Below are 20,011 nucleotides of genomic sequence, written 5' to 3'. Positions count from 1 at the left end.
AGTCCATGCCCATGACCTCAGTCCAAGAGTTCCAACAGCAAGTAGACATGTCTCCCTGCCTCTTTGGGCATCACCACTGCAGACTGTTCGAGCAAGAGTGATGGCGGCTGTTTGGATAGTCGGCTCATAGACGAGGTCAGGTTTGGTGCCAAAGTGGGCAAGGGTGTGTCTTCAAGGATGCGTTTTGAGGGAATGCTTATAGAGAGTGAGGGGTGAGGACGCTGGCCGTTCCTCTACTTGTCTCTTGTTAGAAGTTTGCCCTGCTGCTGGGTACATGGGTGTGGGGTCCTGCTCCATTGTGAAACTAGGGCTCCATAGATCAGATGATGGCGCATTCACAGCATTCCGTGGGCTCTGACGGTTAAGGGGGAGGACTGTTACCTCAGGACATGCTGCATGACCCCAAAATAGATCACAAACTTCTCCTCCTGCACCCAGGGACAAAAAACACTTTGGCCATGGGCACCCTCCCAACTCATTGCCCCTTCTTTAAAGTCAAGGTGAACGGCTCCCTATAGAGTGGCACAAAGTGGCAGGTGCAAAGAGTTTGCACCACATATACAATGCTGTTTAGTCCCTGGAAACACTTAAGCTAGGTACTTGTTTGTACTTTTCTTCCCTATAACTATTGCGGTAGCGGGGACTGATGGTGTCATTACAGCATGAAGGTTAAAGCTTGCAAACAATGCGGTTAGATGCCTTCAGGTATCAGGGGGCATAAACACACCGGACTTGACTTGGGACCTTAGGGCACAGACATTCTTTTTTTTTTTTTTTTTTACTGTTTATTTATTACACTTGGTATATATCGACATCATTACCATACAGTGGGCCTCATTACATGGTAGGCGGTAGGGGATTACCGGCACCGGTAAGGGCACCGGTGCCGGTAATCCCCTACCGCCCTACTACAAGGTCCCTCAGCGGGTCCTGTCCTTAACGTGTCGTCAGACCACACGTTAAGGACAGGACCCGCTGAGGGACTTCAGAGCAAATAACGGTACCGCTAATAGCGGTACCGTTATTTGCTCCTTCCCCATTCCCATTGAGCCCTATGGGGGCTCAAATGGAATGGGGAATGGTTCCCGGAATGGGGATTTACCGGGTCCTCCAGGGTCAGAATAACCTGGTAAATCCCCATACCGCCTACCCGGACTACAACGGCGGTAGGGGGTAGCCATGGCGCTAATAGCGCCATGGCTACCGCCTACCGTGTAATGAGGCCCATTGGGTAGACAAACATGGCCAGATCATAATAGAATCATGTCAAATGCACACTTATAGGCATGCATCATGAATATTGGGGATTCTGACAATTTATTAAGGGAGATGAGTCGACCATGGCTAGGTATGCCCGGAATTCAGACCATATGTTCTTAGGCTTTCTGGCACCTGGCACTAAGGTAATATACAGTTCCTCGGTATCGTTAGTCCAGACAACGTCCTGCACCCATGTCTCTTTCATGGGGGGTTGTTTATGTGTCCATCTCATAAGGATAGCTCTCTTGGCCAGAAGTAAACCCAAGTTCAAGAATCTGCGCTGGGTTCCACCCATATGGATGACATAGCCTAGTACACAGTCACATGGCGATAGGCCCAATTGCTCTGCCACAATCTCAGAGTACTTTTATCAGTCTCCCAGTACACACATAGTTTTGGGCAGGACCAGAGCGTACGGAGCAGGTTAGCATCGTCATCTTCGCATCTGGGGCATACATTTGTCCCATTTGCCCGAAACAGGTTAAGCCTTGCCGGGGTGGGGGGGGGGTTGATATAGTCTGTTCAAAACCTTGAAGGGTATGAGTCTATACTTTGAGCTCATTGATAACCCTTTGGACAATAGACAATGCGCTTTCCATTGAGAGTCGGTAAATTCTACCTGAAGATCTTCGCCCCACCTTGAGCGTATATTACTCACAATACCAGTAGACATTGGTTGTGCAAGTTTATATAGAACAGAAATACTTTTCTTAACAGTAGACCTTTGCAGTATGTAAGACAGACATGGATCAGAGGTGGCTCATCCAGGAATGCCGGCCAATGTGCCTGTACCGCTGCGCGCATCCGCAAATAATACAGTGCTTGCATAGGGCCTCCCCCCATTTCTGTTTTTAATACCTCCCAGTCCACAAATCGGCACTCCGTTTATAGATCACCGGCCTTGTGGAGGCCCACAACACTCCAAGTTTTGACTATACCACAATCCTCAGTCGGGGGAAGTATCGGGATCCCCCCCACAGGGATAAAAGCCATCGTATAGCAATGCCTGAGGCCCTCTAGCCGTCATTTTCTTCCATGCCTTCCAGGTGGCCCTGCAGGGTCCTGTTGATGACTTGCCTGGTACAAACTACTTATCAATAAGGAAGTTAGAGAGGCGTGACCAGCACGCACCTTCTCCAGGTGTGAGTGCGGCAGGGGAAGCCTTGATGCAGCCCACGGGGAGGCATAGTGTACCCGCGCAACATGTATTACAATTCAAAGTCAGGCGCATTGAACCCACCCCCTCCTCATATGGCCTAGCCAGGTGCTTCCATTTCAGCCACACCTCCCGCCCGAATGAAGGAGGAACATTCAATCGTCAGGTCATGAAACAGCGTGCGGCCTGGCCACAGTGGAATATTGTGGAACATGTTGAGCAATTTGGGGCTACCATCATTTTAATTTGTGATAGCTTTGCAGCCATTGAAATCATTATCTTCCCCCATTTCATTTTTGGAGTTTAGCCTTAAGGACCCCCATGTATGACCCGAAATTTAGTTCATGGGTTAGGTCGGGAGCGCGTGTCACCACTATCCCCAAATAGCAAACTGAGTGTGCAGCCCATTTCAGCCACATGGTGTCAGTGGGTTCCTTCGTCCCGTTCGACAGGGGCAACATTTCCGATTTGGTACTATGCAGGTGTAGTCCGGAATGCGCACCAAACCCCACCAGTGTTTAGTACCTTAGCCTGTAGTCCAGAATGCGCACCAAACACCACCAGTATCCAGTACCTTAGCCAAATTAACTGCAGGATCTTTTATATGTAATAGTATGTCATCAGCGTACATTGAAAAGACTTCTGATTTCCCCCTATTGCTATGCCGGCCGGCTGTGTTCGGTCCTGATCTTGTCTGCTAGTGGTTCGATTATCAGTGCGAATAACACAGACATTCTGATCCGGGTCAAGGATCATTGAGTTATCCTCCTCCCGCTCCCCTTTCCTGATTATGCTGGGTTAATGGCTGGGAGTAGCAGTGGTCGAAGTGAGGGGGAACAGTCGTAAGTGGTGTTCCACTACTTGCGGGGTCTCAGTTCCACTACTTTTTTTGGTATACTTCTAACCCTGGGGAGTAGGCTAAGAGGAGATGTTGATTGGAGGGCAGGGTGGCAGAAGCACACAATGAAGCAGAATATGCGGGGCAGCGACTCGTAGCGTAATAGAAAGGGACATTTGAAAGGACCTGGGCAAATGACTAGTAACATGTGAGCACATTCAGAAGTATATGTCAGGTCATTTGCTGTGGCCGAATGATGGGCATTGTGACCCATCAGCCAAGGCCTGGCATACTGTCACAACCTAGGTGGGCCATAATGAAGGACTGCAGTTTTTTCTGATTGTGATGATTTCTTATGTATATAGCGCTTTCGACAAAGTTCTGTACATATTTACATGCAATGGTCGCCCAACCAAAGTTGGTACTCATGTATTGACCTCCCAAGGATGAATAGCTGAGTTGGCTTTGCCGGGATCGGAAACTGTTGATCACACACAGATGACAGCAGTGAGCGCTCAACCCACTGAGCTATTTTACCGACCGTGATTGTGGTGAAGGAGTGTTGGTAGTTTTCTTGGTTACTGCATGGATCTGTCAGCTAAATATGAATTAGGAATAGAAGATTGTAGACAGTTTTCTAGCTCTCCTTATGGGGGAGTTTCTATTTCTAGCGGTTGAGTGGGATGTTGCTGCACGGTTCATTGCATGTAAGCCATGTCTCTGCCTTGCCCTTATAACGCAGAAAAAAACATTCTTCCACCCAATGCAGAATTTGCTCGAGTTGGTCTCTGATCCTTGGGCAGCTCGTAGGAGGAGTCTACCATGTCATAAAGGAATGGCTCAGAAATAAGACCACTTTACACTACATTGAATACATTTTAAGAGGGGGAATATGGATCATATGTGGGGAACACTGCATGCTTATAGTGCACTATAACACTGCTGGTTATAGTGTTAGTTCAATTGTGGCTACACAAAGAATCTAGTAACTCTTCTGCATTGCAACAATGGTCAAAGGCCTGCTGAAAATGGCCGCCCCCTACAGAGATGGGGAAAACTGAACCATGTATAATGTGGTCTGTCTGTTCCAGATTTCAGCAACCCGGTGCCCTGTACCTCAAAGCAGCTCTACCTGCTGACGTAGCGGTTGCTAATCAGGGTTGGCTCCCACCCTGCCAGGGCGCTAACGCCGTAACTGTCCTTCGAAACGTTTCTGTGTAAGGACCGTGGATTTCCTCAGGCCCGGCTTCTTGCAAGAGTTCATTGCCATCTGGAGACTGGAAAACTGGCACCCGAGCCATCCGACCAATCAAAGTGCTTGATTTATTTGAGCCAAACCTTTGACCAATAGCTACCATCCTTCAACGGGGAAGAGAAAAAAGACAAGGCGCCAAGAGCAAGAGGACGGGAGTAGGACCCGCTCATGTCATCTTTCAGCCTCAACGCACTTTTAATGGAGACAAACGAGATGCGGCTCAAGGGTCTAACATCTTTCATATGCATAGCCAGAGCCCTGGGGGGAGGTGCGCTAAAATGGCTGGACAAGTCAGGGCGCTACAAGGAAGATCTCACAGAGCTCGTGTGAACGGTAGCACAGGTCCTACGTCTCACCAGTTAGGAGGAAGACATGGCTGGTATGTCATAAGGAGGGGGGGCGTATACTTTAGAAAAATAGTTTAAGGAATATGCAGCTTTTGGCTCTCCGGTTATTTTAAACTACTACTCCCATCATCCATAAACAGCATAGTCAATGGTGAGGGATCACGGGAGATTGAGTCCATAAAACCAGAGGAGCCACAGATTGCAGACCTCAGCTCTAAGGACTGTGGGAATGTGCTGGTTTCAGCATGGACACTTTGGAAATAAAATCCTTCTAGAAAGCTCTAGCTATCTTACATGAACACCATTTCTTAAGCCCCTTCTTGCTATTGTGTTGTAGTTGAAGACAAGCAGTGCTGTCTCAGGGGGGCTGGGATGGTCTAGCAGCCCGGTGACAGTCAGAGACCTGAATTCCAGAACCAGATTCCTCAAGAGGCCACTTGATCCTGTATTCAGTATTGCTGAAGGGCTGAAGCTGGGAGCTTCACATAGGAATACAAGTACTGATGAAGAACTGGTTGTCGACCTGAATTCCAGAACCAGATTCCTCAAGAGGCCACTTGATCCTGTATTCAGTATTGCTGAAGGGCTGAAGCTGGGAGCTTCACATAGGAATACAAGTACTGATGAAGAACTGGTTGTCGAGATGGGTGACTGGAGACACGTGGCAGGGACAAAGCCGGTATGAATTGGCATAAGGCATACACAGGGGAGCTTACAGTACTGCCAGGTGGGTGGGAGAGTGAGGATAAGGGAATACTGTGTACTAGCTCCTGGTTCCCCAGTGGTAGCGCCTGCTCGCTTCTAAATGCTGGACACCCAGGAGCTGGTTTTAGCGCCTGCCTATTCAATCTGCATTTCGAGTCCTGAAATATGAAATGTTCGAGAGTTCATTTAATTCCAAAGGATTTCAGAAACGTAGGCAGGGGAACTGCTGATTGGATGTTGCAGCTGCTAAGTACCTGTAACAGCAGTGGGAAAGGGGCAGGACTCTGAGGGTGGGAACTAACGACAAATGGCATCCTTTATGGCCATTGACATAGATGATGGACAAATGACCTAATTTCTACACTATTTGTGGTAGGTGCACACATGATTGACAGGAGAAAGACTGATTCTATTTCAAGACCAGAGGCTTGTATTATGCTTCTCTTACTTTAATGCCAGAGAACAGCATCTTCAAAGTAACTGTGAAAAAAAATGAATAACCAATCACAACTAAACTGTATTTCCCCAAATTCCAGGGGTAAAAAAAGGGTAAGTCAGTCCCAAACACATTTGACAGTCATTGACCAATCATGTCCTGTCCGGGGTATAAATGTCACTTCCCCTGCATAAACTTCCTCTTTTTTTGATGCTCGGGGACAGTTGAGTTCCTCTCTCGTATTTTTACTCTTGTGTGCATGATGTAGAACGACTAAGTGACCGTGTGGATTGTTTTCAGAGTGCCCGCATGAGATATGATAACTGGTAGCCACTTGTGAGTGAGAAGCGTTTGCAGCACAGTAGAGCGTGGTGAGCGCTTCGGGGGTCTTTCACCCCTCACTCCACACCGTACTCCGGCAGGTGGGATGTATGCACGCTAGCTGTCCTTCCATAGTGAGGAAACGGTTGCTAACACGCCACGCCACCCACCAAGTACGGTGCCATGATAAGATATGGCATTTGTAACACGCCTATACACAAGTGTTTCAAGGCGTGACAAGGCAAGGAAGGGGGAACTGAGAGAGGACAGAGGCACCGATCTTACTAGGCCAAGTGATATTGAGATCGGGCAAGTGCAGGGAAGGGGAAAGTGCCAGGGGAGGGGGCAGTGCTCAAAACAGTGGCATCAAAACAATAACAAGAAGTGCGGCCACAGCAGGTGCCCAAAAGTGCAGGTAGGGGGTCTGTAGGGTTACAGATACAGACCCAAGTGCAAGGGTCGCTGGGAGGCAGTGCATGTGTGCAACTGGGCAGGCAGGGACCTGGGCCCGAAATCAGGGGGTAGGCAGGTAACCAGTGCAGTATCATACAGGAAATCAGCAGGCGAGAGGAAGAGAGCAGGCAGAAGCAAAGAGGAAGGTCTTGTGGTGCTTCCGGAACCATAGATCATTCTCCTCAAGTTTCAGAGAGGCAGGGAGGCTGTTCCAGAGGGAGATCCCAGTCGAAGAAAGAGATCTACCACCAACTTGTTGCATGGAGAAAGGACTGACCCTGAAGGAGTTGGAGGTGGAGGAGCAAAGAGCTCGAGTAGGAAGGTATTTACGAAGAGAGAGTTGGAGGTATTGAGGCCACAGAAGGGTTGTCAACAATGCAGAGGGTCTTGAACTTAATCTTTGCAGCCACTGAGAGAAATGCAGGGATTTCAGCACTGGAGAGATATGCTTTCTGGGCTTGAGGCCAAGGACAAGTCTCTCAGTCTTGTTCTGGATGAGTTGCAGAGGGCAGAGAGTAGAAGCAGGCAGATTTAGAAAGAGGCTGTTGCAATAGTCCAGCCTAGAGAAACAGAGCTCTAGAGACAGTGAGCTTCTGGGGGAAGGAGAGGAAAGGAAGAATACCTCTGAGGAGGTGCAGTTGGTAGTTTGAATTCTTAGAGATGTCAGAGTTGTGAGGAGAAAAGGAGAGTGTATAGTCGAAGATGACCCAGAGGTTCTTGGCCTCACACGTGGGAGCAGGAAGAGGGTCAAGGGAGGCCAGCCAGAGTGACTGGAAATGAGGGTGCAGGTGTGTCGATTAGGAGAATCTCTGTCTTACTGGCATTAAGGCAGAGATCGTTGGTGGCACACCACTCCTGGATAGCAGACAGACAGTCAGAGATGAGAGAAGACGAGGTGGCAGAAGGGAGCCTGAAAACAAGCTGAGTTTCATCTGCATAGCACTGAAAGCTGGAGCTCAGAGCAGAAATGCAGAGGGCGAGAGGTGCCAAGTATTGGTTGAACAGCCAGGGAGAGAGGTTAGACCCCTGGGGAACACCACAGGTAGAGAGTGAGATAGAGGAAAGGAAGGACCCAAGTTGGACCTGGGAGGGCCGATCAGAGAGGAAGAAAGTCAGCCAGGCCAGGGCCTGATCAGTGATACCCAGGTTATCACAGAGATGATTGAGCAGGATGGCATGGTTGACCATGTCAAACGCAGAAGTGAGATTGAATAAAACGAAGACAGAGGGGGGATTAGAATCAAGGTTAAAGAGCAGGTCTTCACGGATGTTCAGGAGAGCCGTTTTCGCGCTTCTGGCTGCTCTGAAGCCAGACTGATGGTCATGAAGACAACCAACAGATTCAGTGTGAAGATGAAGCTGGAAGATGGCCAGCTTTCCCAGGAGTTTGCCCAGGAAAGGAGTGATGGAGATAGGGCGATAGTTAACTGGGTAGGAGGGGTCGGCTGAGGGTTTGAGAAGAGGGTGCACAAGAGAGTGCTTCAGGGGGGAAGGGACGCTCCAGTGGGGTGAAGGAGTGGTTGCAGAAGTCATCCAGGGCAGGAGCAAGGGTGTCAATGTGGTCCTTGATGGTTTTGGAAGAACAGGGAAGAACCTGTTTTGACGAGACTTTCATAGTTCAGACTAGTCTAGAAACCTTGTCAGGGCAGAACAGAGGAAAGGGAGAACAGAGGAAAGGAAGAGAAGGAGGGAGGAGAGGATGAAAGGGTGGAAGGCTGTCCTGGGTTTTAGAGATGAAAGAAGAAGCCATCATTATTATTGTTTTGTAAGTCATCTTTCAAGTTAGTCAGCAGGAGTGCTACATCCCGCGCCTCCTGCGTCAGACGCCACTGATTCCAGAGGACAGCATCCTTGCAGTGCTTCTAGAGGCCACCAGAGGTTCCGGTAATAGTTGTGAAAAAAGGCAACGTTGCTAATAATAAATGAAGGCAGTACCAGGAAGTGGTGATCTCTGCTCACGCACAGGCAGGCACGTAGGGCCCAAACAAATTTTTGTTTGTTTATTTATTTATTTATAGGGCACACCAAACCCATAGGTAGTTGGGCGCGCAACATCACAAGAATACTTAAAGCTTAGTTACAGGTATAGACAGGTACAGAAATACTTGGAAGCTTAGTTACAAAATGTTAACTGGGGGCATCATGCATGTAGATATACAACAGTAGCCATAAGTCTAGTGGTTGTTAAGGCGTGGCCAGGTGCGGGTGTTACGTCTGAAACTGTAGTAAGACTGATCCCTTCTGAGCTCAACTGGTAATGCATTCCAATGCTGTGCCGCTTTTACTGGGAAGTTGTTGCCTCCTGTTATTTTTTGTCTGAATCTCGGTGTTTGGAGGCAGTAGGAGTTGGGTGTCCTAGAGGGTTGTGTAAATGTTTTTCTGTTTATTCCTTCCTTCAGGTATGGGGTGGGGGCTGCCTTGTTGAGACATTTGAAGGTTAGTGACACAGTTTTAAATAGGATCCTATCGCTAATTTTCAACCAGTGGTGGTTTCTCCTAGCATTAGATATGTGCTCTCTGGTGGGGAGGTTCAGAGTGCGTTATTTTGCAATGTTTGTAGTTTGTTAATGATGTATTTGTTGGCTCCCAAGTTTAGTGCATTGCGATAGTCCAGTTTTGATAAGATGAGGGCATTAGCTAAGGTAATACAGCTGGCTAGTGAGAGGAAGGGTCTGCATGCTCTAATAAGTTTGCCAGTGTAAGCAGTGGATGATGCCAGTCAGTTTACCTGTTTTTTTAGAGTTAGCGTGGAGTCCAGATAGAAGCCAAGTGTCTTTACTTCTTTGGCGACTGTAATTATGTTGCCATCAATATTGAAGGCATTGTAGTTAGTGTCCAGTTTTTTTAGGTTGTTGGCCGATCCAAGGATCAAGATCTATGTTTTATCGTCATTCAGGCAGAGGCCATGGGTTGCCATCCATGCCTGAATGAGCATGTATATTTCATTTACTGAGGCTGTAACAGAGGTGAAATTGCCCTAAAAGGGGAATGAGGATCTGGGTGTCATCTGCGTAGTTTGTGTAGGTGACACCCAGTCTGTATAATTTGTAAAATAAAGGCTTAGTAAAGATATTGTACATGGTTGGAGAGACACATGAGCCCTGAGGGATGCCACATGTTGTTTGGATTGGGTCTGCTGATGCTGAGGTGGAGAAGACTCGCATACTTCTGTTATCTGAAAAGGACTGGACCCAGGCTATGGCTTCACTCGAATAGTGGGCAGCCGATGCTAGGTGTTTGCATAATACTGCATTGTCCACCAAGTCAAATGCTGCCGACAGATCAAAGAAGAGTAGCATAGCTGTGTTTCCTTTGTCGTTAAGCTCATCAATTTGAGCTTTAAGGTCTATTAGTGTTGTCTCCGTGCCGTGCTAAGGTCTGAAACCTGATTGGCAGGAGCCTAGTAGTTGTTTGGTCTCAAGGTACTTCTGAATTTGAAGATAGGCCACTCTATCTATTATCTTGAGGAGGAAAGGGACCGTTGTGATAGGTCTGTAGTTTGTGGGGATGGAGGGGTCTAAAGTTTGTTTTTTGAGCAGGGGTACAACCCAAAATTCTTTTAAACTGCTTGGGATGGTATTAGATGAAAAGGAAGCATTGATGAGTTTAGAGATGAAGGGGGCTAAATCTCTGGCTGCGTCCTTAATTATTTGGGCCAGACAATTGTCGCCTTTACAATTTGACGGTTTTAGGGAAGCAATGATTCTTTCAGTTTCCTGAATGGAGACTTTGGAGAATTTGAAAGGAGCTAAGTCAGGCTTGTCATTAGGCGTGGTACTGGTTGGTGTTTCAGAAAAGAGGAGGGAGGCTTTTTTTACTGCAATTTTAGTTTGCAACGTTTTTATTTTATTTGCTAGGGCGTTTTGAATGCGAGTGCACCATTGTTCGACTTTAGGCAGGTTATCAGGTGGAGGTATGGGCGATTCTAGTTCCCGTAGGATCACAAATAATTCCTTGGTATTAGAGCATGCTTTGGAGATTCTTTCATTGTAGACTTTTTTTTTTGTTTGGATAATTTGTTTCTTGTAGTTATTAGCACAGAGTTTTAATTTTAGTTTATTTTCTTCCGTAGGGGAGTGTCGCCATGTGGTTTCTAACTTCCTTTTTTCCAGTATGAGTTCCTTGAGGTGAGGGGTGAACCAGGTATTAAGAGGGGTCTGTTGTTTGCTCTTGCGTACCTTTAGAGGGGCAATAGTATCTAGGGCCTTAGCCATAGTGTTGTTATATGAGTCCACCAGTGTATCTGGGTTGGAATTGCTTGGCAAGGCATTAAGTACCGGAAGGAGGAGAGGTAGGATGTTGTATGGTGTGATGTTTTTCTTCGATCTGGTGGGAAGGGGGGGGTGCCATAATTTTTTCTTTGTTAGTTTGTTTGTTAATTGTTAAACTAAAATTGATTAGATAGTGGTCAGTCCAGAGTTGGGGTGTCATTTTAGTGATCGTTGTAGGGCAGTTGAAGGTGGCAACCCAGTCTAGGGGCCTACCTTTATCATGGGTAGGGACAAGGACTTTTTGGATCAATCCATGTTCATCAAGCATGGTAGCTATTGCTTGGGCTTGTTTGTCATCTGGCTCGTTGAATCCTAGGTTGAGGTCGCCTAGGATATTTATCTGGGATGAATCTTTTGTACTGTTAGCTAGGAGGCTAGATGTATCCTCCTCAAATGAACCTATAGGTCCTGGAGGCCTATATATCAGGTAAATGGTCAGAGTACGGCATAGGGATATAGGTAGTTTTGCCGAAAGTAGCTCACAAGATTTTAATGGGGGTAACGTGGATAGTCTTAAGTCCAGGTTAGCTTTAGCGATGATAGCTAAACCAACTCCTCTAGCGTTCGGTCTGTCCATTCTTAAGAGTTGGTAATCTTCTGGTATTGCTAATGTGAGAGCTGGGCCTGCTGCCTCATGCAGCCAGGTTTCAATGACCGCTAGGAGGTTGAGGTTGTCAGAAGATAGAATATCAGCTATTTCAGTGGTGTGTGAGACGACAGATCTGGCATTAATCAATGCCCCAGCTATGGTAGTTATACTGAGTAATTTCTGAGATTTCAGTTACTGGCGTATATATTTTCATTTTGTTTTCTGAAGCAGTTTGCATGTAGGCTTGCGCTATATGCAGAGTAGTATGTTTAGTATTGGTGCAGTAGTTTAAGTGGGTATTGCTAGTCGTTTTGGATTCATAGAAGGAGAAAAATCTGGCTCGCAGTCTAGTATTTCTGTTCATTGCAAGGCAGGGTGCATATTTAATTTGATCCATGGTTATTGACATTATTTGTATGAGCAGAAGTAGTATAGATAATAACAAGGTTTTGCTGACATACGTTGTGCGGCAGTTTGTGTCGGCTACAGTAGATAAGATGAAATGGGCTGAAGCTAAAGCCTGGTTTGCGTAAGCTAGGTCAGGTTAGATACGAAGTAGGTGTGGTAGGCTGTGATAGTCTATGTTCAGATTTGGCACAGTGGTTTGCCTGGGCTAGATTCAGTATGGTCACAGTAGGCTAAAATCAATATGGTTGCAATATGCTAAAATCAATAACGTTGCAGTGGGCCAAGTTCAAACAACGTGGGCAGAGCAGGCTAAAATTGGTCTAACCAAATGCAGGCTAAAATCTAGGCTAGAATCCATGTGGTTGCAGTCTTATTGGCATAAGCACTTGATGAGTAATTGCAGCACATTCGAGAGCGTTTTGGAATAGCACATATGGTACGCTGGGAGATGTGTATGGGGCGTTATGCACGGGTTGCGATATAGGACCACACATTATGTTGTGTAATACAGAAAGCAAGTATCACGTGGTACAGGTAGTCAAGTGCAAAATAAGGGAGAGGAGATTTAACAGCAGGAGTTTCATACGAACCAAAGGCGCACATACATAGGCCGAGCGTTCAGTGACAAATGCATTTGGTTGCAGGATGATCTCCGTGCAGCAGATTTTATGAGTACGCGAGACAGCAGTCAGAGCAAGGCACATTGCACAGTTATACCGTGTTTTGCCGAGGCATAGAACATATCTCTGAACGCTGTGTCACAGCCCGCGGAGACCATGTAGTAGGGGCAAGAGTCAGAATAAGTGTTAGTCAGGGTCTTACCAGGTGTCCACAAGCATGCGGCCGCAGGGTGAGGGGCATTGTAGGTGCCGGTAAGAAAGTATCTGGGCCACAGCCCAGACGGCTCCAGACAGGCTCACGACAGGAAGCTGCCATGCTAAATACCTACAGTCCCCTCTTGCAGCCAGCTCAGACGGGTTTAAGGGCCCAAGAACAAGCCCTATCTCCAAAAACACGTCCAGTAGAACATTTAATATTAAAGCTGGTCAAATAACACTGCGAGTAGAGCACTCCTTTGACATCTGTACAGAGCCTGCCAACGCAGGTTCGAATCCTGGCAGGGCCAAACTCAGCCTTTCATACTTCCGAGGTCGATAAATGAGCACCACCCACCATGGGTAATAATAAGCAGCTCTCAGATGCCTGAGGGTTTGTAGCGCTATATAAATGCAACATTATTATTATTATAATAGCGGCCAACATGACTTCAGAGTCCGGCCGATCAGACATGAAGGGTAGGTCCATGAAGAGCCAGGTGGCACTGACCAGATGAAAGGCACTATCAGCCAGTCAAGCACTGCTTAGCACAGGTGGAGGCTCTGCTGGCAAGCCCCAAACAGGGCTTAGAGGCAAAGGCATGCAAATGAAGTTCCAGCAAGGTCACCTCGGGAGGGTCTGAGGCAGGAACGAAAAGACAGGGCAATGAAGGCTTGTGGCAGGCCTTCAAGAAAGCGTTCAAGCCTAAAAGGCAGAGGACCGAACATGCAATCGACCGCAGACAAAAGCAAGAGATAACGGAGGCCTCACCAGACACAGATCTGAACCAGATGAGACAGAAACTGAGACTGAGAGGGTGGAGGAGGAGGGAGAGATTTCATTGTAGAAGACAATACAACAGCCCTCACCCTGCGGCCGCATGCTTGTGGACACCTGGTAAGACCCTGACTAACACTTATTCTGACTCTTGCCCCTACCACACAGTCCCAGCCCGCGGAGACACAGCATTCATAGATATGTTCTATGCCTCTGCAAAACATGGTATAACTGTGCCTTTGGTTTGTATGAAACTCCTGCTGTTAAACCTTCCCTCCCTTATTTTGCACTTGACTACCTGTACCACGTGATACTTGCTCTCTGTATTACATAGCATAATGTGTGGCCCTATATCGTAACCCGTGCATAACGCCCCATACACATCTCCCAGCGTACCATATGTGCTATTTCAAAACGCTCTTGAATGTGCTGCAATTACTCATCAAGTGCTTATGCCAATAAGACTGCAACCACATGGATTTTAACCTAGATTTTAGCCTGCATTTGGTTAGACTAATTTTAGCCTGCTCTGCCCACGTTGTTTGAACTTGGCCCGCCAGGCCCGCCAGCTGGGAGCCAACATTGAAGGTGGCGAAGTATTTTCGCAAGTGGATCCATAAACCGCTGGATAAAGAATCCAGCCCAAAGCTCACGGCGGAATGCCTGCGGCCATCCCTCAATTCAAAGATAGTTACCCTTATGGGTAACTTTGGCAAAGATCCCAAACGTGGGATAAATATATCTTGGCGCACCTGCCAAGATAAGGTATTGGATTTGGCGGGGCCGTTAGCAAAGATAATGGAGATGGCCCATGCGGCGAGGGCTAATGGAGAGTTAGTGAATCCGGATGTCCCACTGGGATAGGCACAGAGCCTGTATTCTTGGTAACGCCAACTGCGCCCTATCCATCGAGATAGATCCCAGGCTGGCAGAGTTTGCCAATACCGAGACCAGCATTAAGGTGGAGGTATCCTCTTCGGCGACTCCTCTATTAAGGAGATGACATGGTTCATAGGGACCTACTTAGCCCTAGAAAAGGCACACACGCCCATGAAAAGAGTATTCAGTGCCAAGATTTTTTACACCTATACAGGGGGCTGTCCTATGAACAGTAGGTCCCGATTTCTAGCACAGTGCACACGGAAATGCAGTGGTGGCTGGACCATAGGCAGCCTGGAACAGGAAGGAGATCTTTAGATGTGCCCTGGATGTGATCATAGAGTCAGATGCCAACAGGCAAGGATGGGGAGCCCCCTGTGGATCCCTGACCACAAAGGGCAGGGGGATGAGTGGTCTCAAGAGGAACTGAAGTACTACATCAACTGTCTAGAGTTGCTAGCGGGATCGTTTGCGATCAAGGCACTGACCCTGTCACCCCCCCACCGTTCAGTGAAATGTTGAATCCTCCTCAGGATGGGCAATATTTCAGCAGTGAGGTATATCAACCTGAAAGGGGGGGTACATGCTCTCGTCTTCTAACTGAGCTGGCTAAGGATTTTTCGCACTACTGCCTGGAAAAAAACATTTTGGTGCAGGCAGAATACCTCCCGGGTCTGGCGAACACTGTTGCAGACTATAACTCGAGGCATCTGAAGGATGCCAACGACTGGAAGTTGGACAGCACAGTGTTCCGGGGGCTGATGCAGATTTGGGGTCTGTGCACAACAGATCTGTTTGCGTCGAGGCTTAACCAGCAGCTGGAGACATTCTACAGCTGGAGGCGAGATCCAGTGGCAGTAGCAACAGATGCCTTTCTCCAGCAATGGGGACCAGAACCAGAATATGCCTTTTTCTCTGTTCAACTGGATCAATCACAAGCTACCAACAACCCAGAGGCATGTAGTCAGGCAAGTACTAGTGGCCTGCAAAGGCTTGTTTCCCGATTCTCCTGTAACTCTCCATAGAGCCTCCTGTTACTTCCCAGAATTCCACACATAATTCAGAATCCATTAGTAGAATCTCATCCTTTGGTGAGAGACTGAACGATGATACTGATGGCAGGGAAGATTTCTGGAGTTCCTGGGTAAAGCCAGGCCTTTAGCTAGTCACTGGCCAGTTAATCAGCAGTTCCTAGGCACCAGGCACAGCCAAGTCATGCAGAGCAGCTTGGGCCGGTTGGCGTAGTCTGTGTATGGAGAGGAACAGAGATCCTGTTGAGGCAAATTGGTAGAAGTGGTTAACTTTCTTTCCAAACTAGCAGCAGAGGGGAAAGCTTATAGGACGGCAAACGTATACAGTTCGGGAGTCTCAGCAGGACACGCAGCCATAAAGGGTACTTCTATTGGAGAACACCCACTGGTTAGAAGGCTCATGAGTAGTGCGGCTTTGGAAGCCTGCTGCTCCAAAATATTCCAAACTCTGGGATGTTAACGAGGTGCTAAAACATTTCCTGAGATAGCCTCAGAATTTGCTCTTTTTTGTTGTGCATTTTGGTTATATACAAACCTTTTACACAAATATTTTAATCTTACCAATAACTAACAAAAATGACATTGCTTAAAAAAAGGACTTAAGAGGAATAAAAGGGAACACACATTAAAATAAAAAATTAATTAAAAAAAAAACACCAGAGAATTAGGATCCTGCGTACAATATATTCATGGTTTGTTTATTAACTTAAAAGCTTCCTCCTATACATGAAATTCAGTGACAGGGTCCTATGTCATTTCATCGACAGATTTTTTTTCGATGGGTTTTTTAAATGAATATTTTTCAATGAAAAAACTCATCAAATTTTATGTTTATTTTTGGGGGGTTCCCCTTTTCTTTTTTCTCTATTCCTGACCCCTCTACCCGCTATATTTTTTATGATTTCTTTCCTCAAAAAAGTTTTGTTAAAAAACAAATCAAAAAAAGTCTGTCGATGAAAGGATGTTGTACCCAGTGGCAGAGATCATGATGGACTCTGACCCAAAATTGATCACGGCCTTCGCGTAGCTTTTACAGCGATGTGGTTTAAGTCTAATACATGGTGTGAGGAGATGTTGAGCAGTCTCAATAGCAGACTTGCATAATCCTCAAATCTCGTTTCGAGGCAATTTTCACCATCGACCAGTATGTTCAAGAGTGGGGAGGATATTAAGCCGTAAACAGATGACAAATCTTCGAATTTGTGCTGAATATAGTTTAGTTAGATATGAACATGGGAGTTTATATTGAAATCACTGTTTACTATAATCAGCATATAATTTCAGTGTATTCGTACTATCTATATTTTTGCAAATATCCCACTCTCTGGTTTTATTTTTGAAGATGATAGTTCTATTAGGAATTCAAATCAAATCTTCAATGGATAAATTAAGCTGGGCTAAGTGTGTCAATACAGTGTCCCGTAATTGTACTAAAAAACAATTTTTGCTGTCATGGTCATACTGTTCCGCAAGGTAACCAAGTAGAAGATTTGATGTATTAGGGGAGTGGACGCATGCAAGATAGAGATTGCATCTTTGCAGAATCCATAGTGACCGTATGGAGGGAACTCCAAGCTCGCAGCGGAGAGCCGCTATAGGCACAGAGTTAGGAACACCCAGGATAATTCTCAGTAGATAGATCCCAGTATCTTGCCCTCCAATTTGTCAATCCAAGTCAACTTATTTTCAGGAAGGGCAGCAAGTCCATATAATATACCTGGGAGGATACTTTTACAATAGATGGAAATAAATCCCTCAAGATTATTCCCACCGATCTTGGATACAAAGCGCTTTAATAGATACCATCTCTTTAACATTTTAAATCTAACATGGTTACCGTAGACTTCTTGGGAAGGCAAATCCCAGATAGGAAATCCCAGATATATATACACATTTTAACTACTTCAAGGGGGATTTTGTCAATTGTCAAATGAAAGGGGGATTTCTTGGATTTACCTCCAATAATTAGAACTTTGGCTTTAAGACACTGACTAAGATCATTTACCCGTGTATATACTGATAATGCTTCTATACAATGTTTTAAGCCTATAGGGGTATAGTCCATCAAGACGGTATCATCAGCGTAGCATATCCAAGGTACAGGTATAGTTCTGATACAATTTCTGACTGACTTAATTGCAAGTTCCATATCGCTCACATATAAATTATAAAGCAAAGGAGTTAATACGCAGCCCTGTTTAACCCCTATATTGGTGTGTATTTCAGATGTGCTCGCATCCTTGCGGTTCATGCGCACAGCCACGGTGGTCTCAGTACGAAGGCTGATCAGGAAATGCAATAAGGATGGATTGATACCCCAGTTTCTCAATTTAGTCCATAACAGTGGTGTGGATACTGTATCAAAGGCTTTGTTGAAGTCAATAAAGCATATACGATAGTTTATCATCAGATGTAGCCCTGTAGCCCTGCAGGCAGAGATAATAAACGGGAGGGCAGTAATATTATGGAGGGTACTATGACCTTTTCTGAAGTCCGTTTGGAACGACGATAGAATTCCCACATCCGTTACCCATTTGGTTAATTTTTTGTAACAGAACGGTAGCAAAGATTTTTGGGCCGACATTGAGCTTAGCCAATAGACGATAGTTTTGAGGGTTAGCGCTGTCCCCCTTTTTTAAACACCGGAATCAAAAAACATCTTCACCATCTAGTGGGAATTAAACCCTTTTTTAATATTTTGCAGAATAGTTGCTCTAGTACAGATGCCCAAAAATCTGAATTCTCCTTTAACACAGGTTTAGCCAGTGTGTTGGGCACCGGAGCTTGTGAATTATTAAGAGCTTTAAAAATCAGAACTATATCTTCTTGCTCAAAACCCTCTAAAAATAGTGGAGTAAACAAATAGCAAGTATCTGTTGTAGGTTCAGAGTCTGGGGTAAAATAAAGTTCAATAATTGCTATTATCCAGTCAGACTCACCTATAGGGTTCAAATCAAGGTTACATTTTGCATTAATAAAACTTGCCATTGCCCAAAACTTCCTTTCATCCTTACATTTTAGTATTTCAAAAAGAAACTTCCAGTTTGAACTTGAAGTGGAGAATGTATGGGCTTTACACCAGAGTTTTATTGGGTAGTGGCGTGAACCTTCACTGGTTTCTTTTATGATATGCTATGGGTAGGATCACTGTTAATCTGAGTGCATTTTTCTCAGAAGATTCCCCTTGGCCTGATGTATTGATGCATCAAAGCAGTGGAAGCCACTTTTAGGGAATTTCCTAGCACACGGTTGCAATTTTAATCGCTTCCTTCTCTGTTTCATCAGGCCAACAAGATCCCAAACATTCATTGCAAGCCATTTATAGAGAAAACTGCCATTGATATTCACAAATGTAGCAATCTTGGCAACCTTTCTACCATTCAATATGACACGATTTACTTGGCTGTTCAGGACATGATCATTAAGGTATGTTGAGTTTCCCTATAGTTAGCAATTTATAAGACCATGTTAAAATAGCATGATCACTAAGAGTGGCAGATGTGGCCGCTCGGACCCCAAAACAGTCCCCAGGGATTTGATCCAGGAATATGTAGTCAATGCATGACAAACTAGTTCCATTGATCCATGTATACAAAGGGGCATCGACAGTACTATGTTTATAGCTTAAACAGATAAGATCATACATATTGAAAGACATAGCCCACACTGAGTCACCCACAAATTCAGACTGTTTATAACTATATGGAAGCCCTGTGCAGGTGTCTTCAAAGGGGGACACAATGTGATCAACAAGTTTGGGCACATTAGAATTACCCGCTTTAATGACATTGCCATTTGGTCAGTTTTGAGGATCGTTACAGATCATTTTGTCAATGAAGTGTAGGATTGCTTTAACCCAGGGTTGTCCAACATGCAACCCGAGAGCCGCAATCCGGCCCTCCAAGCCATTTTATGTGGCCCTCCAAGCCCAAGAGCACAGACAAAGCATTAAGGTTACTTTTGTACATTTTGCATTTATTATATATACGCAGCGAGTGTTGTGGCTGCAGTTTTAGGTTAGGAATTTTAGTCCACACACATTACGATTTCCATTGGCTGAGAAACAGCCAATGGAAATACTGTTACCATGCAAGGCATGTTGTAGTAGTGGAAATAAATAAAATAAATAACTGCCTTGCATGGTAACAGTATTTCCATTGGCTGTTTCTCAGCCAATGGAAAATCATAATCACGTAGTGTGTGTGTGTGTGTGTGTGGAGTGAGGGGCACAGAGCGCCACATTCACACATCTGCATTGCCGAGCCCAGAGCATGCGTGAGCCAGCAGCTCAGCCCAGCCCAGGTTCACAGTGCTACGTGCGGTGCACACCGAGGCCTAGTTCTCCTTGCCTCCAGCAGTGGGAAGTACTGCCTGCCATATTTTCCGACGTATGTTTGCGGCATGCAGTGCTTTTGAGCCTCCGAGATACTGCTGGCCAGATAAACCGAAACACAAGTACCTGGCCAGCA

The sequence above is a fragment of the Ambystoma mexicanum genome, chromosome 13, assembly GCF_040938575.1.
Source record: "Ambystoma mexicanum isolate Mex_15411 chromosome 13, UKY_AmexF1_1, whole genome shotgun sequence".
NCBI classification, from domain to species: domain Eukaryota; kingdom Metazoa; phylum Chordata; class Amphibia; order Caudata; family Ambystomatidae; genus Ambystoma; species Ambystoma mexicanum.
Note: the sequence above shows the minus strand (reverse complement) of the source record.